This window comes from Arachis ipaensis, chromosome B01, assembly GCF_000816755.2.
Source record: "Arachis ipaensis cultivar K30076 chromosome B01, Araip1.1, whole genome shotgun sequence".
Classification (NCBI taxonomy): domain Eukaryota; kingdom Viridiplantae; phylum Streptophyta; class Magnoliopsida; order Fabales; family Fabaceae; genus Arachis; species Arachis ipaensis.
Window position 1 is genome coordinate 48,024,464 of NC_029785.2, and position 4,939 is coordinate 48,029,402.

General features: G+C 34.5%; 1 long non-coding RNA gene across 1 annotated transcript; it reads right to left on the reverse strand.

The window, feature by feature from the left end:
- Positions 2,599–4,613, reverse strand: LOC107630104. The gene is made up of 3 exons (XR_001618137.2): positions 3,836–4,613; positions 3,617–3,641; positions 2,599–3,269 (listed from the first exon to the last, which is right to left on the reverse strand). It is a non-coding gene; the product is annotated as an uncharacterized LOC107630104 (long non-coding RNA).

A 4,939-nucleotide genomic window follows, 5' to 3' on the forward strand; every position in this document is an offset into this window, starting at 1 on the left:
AACATGTAGTGAAGGAATTTTCGATGACAATGGTTTCTTGGAATTAAGTGTTGATAGAGAAGAAGAAAGGAAAGATTAAAACTCCGGGTCTCAGCATGGGTAGAGCGGGTTTCATGTAAGTTTTTCTTGAACGACGTCGTTTTTATATTGCTAAATTAGCACTTAACGGTTGTTAAAGACGACAATTTATTCGAGGATGAACGATAACTCACTTTTTTCAATTTATGTAACGTAGTTGATCATTTATAAAAATAAGAGATTTAATTAATGCTCAATTTAAATTTTGGGAATCAAATTAGACATTTATTCGATTATTATCACTAGGAAATGGATATGGTAGTTATGAACTTATGGTGAAGTTGGATGTGGCACTAGAAAAATTTGATATCATTGATGAATATTTGATATCATTGATGAATATTCATTGTGGTATTATAATGATAAAAATGATATATTATTAATGTTAAGATTTGGTATGTCTTTATGATAATATGAATATAAAAATCATGATAAAGTTTGCACAACAATAAAGATGAGCTTATGCATATGATACTAAATGATTTTGTTCTTATTTGATTCTTTCAATTATAAAGATAATAGGACAAGTTGGGTCTGTCTTTAGTAAGTTCAAGTGTTTTGAGCTTTTGTGATAAGCACAATAAATAATTTATAAATAGACCCCAAATGGGATTTTAATAATAATTATTAAATTTTTATTTTTACTATAAATATTTTTAAAATTCATTTAGATAATCCTAAATTTGTTATCTTCACTCAGTGACTAAACCCACTAACACACTCTCTACTCTCGTTCTCTTCCCTTTTCACAGAAACCACTGTCGTCAACAACAATCCTTACCCACTGCCATCAACCTCAACAATAATCCCTATCCATTGCCTTTCTCTTCCCTTTTCATAGAACCCACTGCCATCAACAATAATCCCTACCCACTGCCATCAACCTCTCTTTTTCTTCCCTTTTCACAGAACCCACGTCTACTGCCAATTTATTTGAGAATTCCCTTTTCAGTTTCAGAGTGCCGTCGTTCTTTCTACCTTCATCGTGCACCGCGTCTTTTCGTCGTCCTCAGTGTCGTCCCCCCTTCATCTCTACACTTCAAGAGTTTCAATGGATTTGTGTTTGGGTTGATTTGGGGTTTGATCAATGAGATCAATGAGTTCCTGGATTTGTCAATTGCATAGAATTTTTCAATTAAGAACATAAAGCAATTAAAAAAATGGTGGAAAGAAGCTGTGATATTTTTTTATATTCAATAGATTATTTTTCTTGTTTATCTTGAAAATTGAAATGAAGTTGTTTTCTCTGTTAATATGTGCTGTAATTTGTAGTTTCTCAGGGGTATTTTTGTTATAGTAAGTTGATCTAAACATGAATTTATGCTTTGTTGAATGTCATAATAGATATTGTTTTCTCAAATTTTGCAGGTACAACTAGAAGCTTAGTTTGGTTAGAGGTATAGTTTGATGGCACAATTTCAAATAAAATCTTAATCTTTATCATCTGTCACTGCTACTTCTAAATCAGTTTCAGGTCAACCATCTCAACAATCCATCAAGTTAACTTTTGTAGGATAATTTGTTGGCACAAACTGTCATAATACACTAATTTAAATGTAATTTTTTTTCTCTCCAGAATTAAAAAAGATGTAATGTTGCTCCTTGAAATATAAGAGCATTTCTATGTGATTTTAAGAGAATGCCATGTCTATGAACATTATATATTCTGCAGTGCTCATCATGTGAACATAAATTTTCATAAGGTTCATCACTTGTGGTTACTCAATAGCACTTGCTGCACATCAGATCAAAGGGTGTCTTAACTTTTAAATAGAAAAAAAATTAAAAAAATCTAGTTATCAACATAGTTAATTAATATTTTTTTAAAATATCAATTGAAAATAATTATGACCAATCTCAATCTTTATTTAAATATTCTATTTCTATTCTAATACTAAAATTCCTATTTTCATGGCTTGATCTTGTTGGAAAGTTTCATTAACGGTCACTTTTGGAAACTCTTACTTTTACCAAATGTTGTAGCATATATACATTATTCCTTTTTGATGACATAGCAAAGAAATGCATGGCGTGTCTCGTAGAGGCAACAATTTTGGTCCCAAAACCTCACATAAAGGAATCTTTGTATTACACAGACCTCTTAAACCATTGCAAAACCACCAATTGCATAAAACAGACGCATGCCCAGATTGTTGTTAATGGTCACTAATATCAATTTCATACTGGAATCATGTCATTTGATGAATTGTCACAATGTTTCGTAAATATTATAAAACTAAATAAGTGAACAGGAATAATATTTAGTAAAGATTGATCCTCTCGAACTCTTTTATTCATAACTTGATAAAACAATTTGTGAGCTGATAAAACAAAGTGTGTTGTTTTTTTTGACTAATTATTGAGAGAGAAGCTGTCCTAAGGGAACTGGGAATTAATAATCCATTAAAGTGTTAAACCAATAAGGTTCTAAATAGGCATCTTGATCTTGAAAACCAAAAATTTTAACATTTTGGTTATCTTTGGATCGGTGATATCTGATATAAGCTAATTTGTAAACTCTTAAGGAAAAAATCAAATAATATTGTTGCATAAGATCCAAATATTGTTAAACAACTCGATGCAATAGGCAAAAAAACTAGTATCAAATAACATAAATTACAACAAAGTTGAGTAAAAACAAGGTTGAGTACAAATTAGTTTGCAATCAGCCCCAGCGCAAGGATCCTATTTCCTCTTCCAGAATGAATTGTGGAAGCTGTGTTGTTCCTGCCTTTCCTTTAGAGCAACATTAAGTTTATCCTTTCAAAAATCACTCTGTTGTGAAGAGATAGATTTCGTAGCAGTTAATGATTGTTTCTGTCCCAAGTCAGTGGATACAGAAGGAAAACTAGAAGACGCTTCCCCCACTGATTGTGAGTTATTCAAAAGATTTCTTACTCTTTGTTCAATATCTGTAGACATTCTAATTTTCAGAACACTTAACAAAGTTAAGTACATTTCTAAATCCTTCCACACAAAAACAGAAATCAGACATTGAAAAAGGGAAGATATACTCTATCTCTTTCTGTGTTGATCCATGACGCTCGTCAAGATTTGCACGGTAATCAGGCAAAGGAACTTTGCTTACAACTAGAGTTTTCCCTTTATTATAAGCATGGCTTTTTTTTCCCAAGCATCTTCATCTTCCCTATCTTGTCCCACCACTCATTCTCATCAAGCACCTCCTTCTTCTGCACCCCACCAAAATTAAAAATAAAATCAATATTATCAATAAATATTTGAAGTATCTATATCCTAAGTTCCTAATCAAACCAATATAGCACTAACTATTCAACTTGGGAGTGATTATTATCAAACACATCATACACAGAAAAAAAGAGTTTTTCCCAACTAGATTGCATTGACTACATGTGTAAGACTACGCCATTATATCATCTTGTCAGTCATATCCATATCAAACCATTTAAACCCTACTATACAACAATCACATCGTTAATAATAAAACTAATTTAAATATCTCTCTACTATCTATACTAAAGCAATATTGAGTTAACAGAAAGTGAGATACATTACATACCTCCTTCAACCTCTTTCTTTTCAGCCTGCATTCAACCAACTTAATCAATAAAAAAGAAGAAAAATCTCAACTTTAATTCAGTAAAGCTCCTCAATAGTGAAATTTCCAAGAATAGTGAACCTCACTTACCACATAAGAATCTCCATTTTCCAAACATAAAATAAAAATATATAAAAAATGAAACTTTATTAAAAAAAATTTGAAAAATGGGGTAAGTACCTGTTTGCGTTCATAGACCTAGCAGCAGACTCACGATTCTTGATCATGCGTCTCTGCTTCTGAAGGCTGGCCTTGTCCACTGGTTCCTCCACCGCCCTTCTCTTCTCCTTTGCCACCGCAACTGCCCCTTCTCCTTCACCACTACCGCCTCCTGATGATAACGAGGGTGCTGAGACTCCACTTGCCACCGCAGCATGAATCCCATTGGCAAAAGGCTCAGCCGCGGAGGAGGATGAGCCTTCAACGGCGGACACCTGCGGAAACTGATGAGGAACAGGATGATGATTATGAAGAGGAGCAACAGCGGTGATGTCGTCATCAGTGACGGCAGCGCTTTTTGAGAGCAAAGCCTCAAGGGTAGGGGAAGAAGCGGAGGGTCATCGCGAAGAGGAAGAAGGTAGCAAGCAGTTGAAATGAGGGTTTGCCATCGCAACTGCCCCTTCTCCTTTACCACCACCGCCTCCTGATAATAACGAGGGTGCTGAGACTCCACTTGTTACCGCAGCATGAATCCCATTGGCAAAAGGCTCAGCCGCGGAGGAAGATAAGCCTTCAACGGTGGACACCTGCGGGAACTGATGAGGAACATGATGATGATTATGAAGAGGAGCAACAGCGGTGATGTCGTCATCAGTGACGGCAGCGCTTTTTGAGAGCAAAGCCTCAAGGGTAGGGGAAGAAGCGGAGGGTCATCGCGAAGAGGAAGAAGGTAGCAAGCAGTTGAAATGAGGGTTTAGTTCTGAAATTTTATATGGGGCAATTTTAAAATATCAAAAAATTTGTATCTCTTATTGTAACAAGGGTAGGGAAGAAGCGGAGGGTCATCGCGAAGGGGAAGAAGGCAGCAAGTAGTTGAAATGAGGGTTTGGTTCTGAAATTTTATATGGGGCAATTTTAAAATATCAAAAAATTTGTATCTCTTATTGTAATTCATAATTAATTATAAATAAATTAAATATAAACTATTAGATTGTTTATCAATCTAATCCAATGGTTTAAATTGTATGGTGCATTAGATCAGCTCAAAAGACCTGAGCTGATTTTAGACAGACCCGGACACTTTCCTTAATATCTCTAAGAAAAGGTGATAAGGAATTTTTCCTA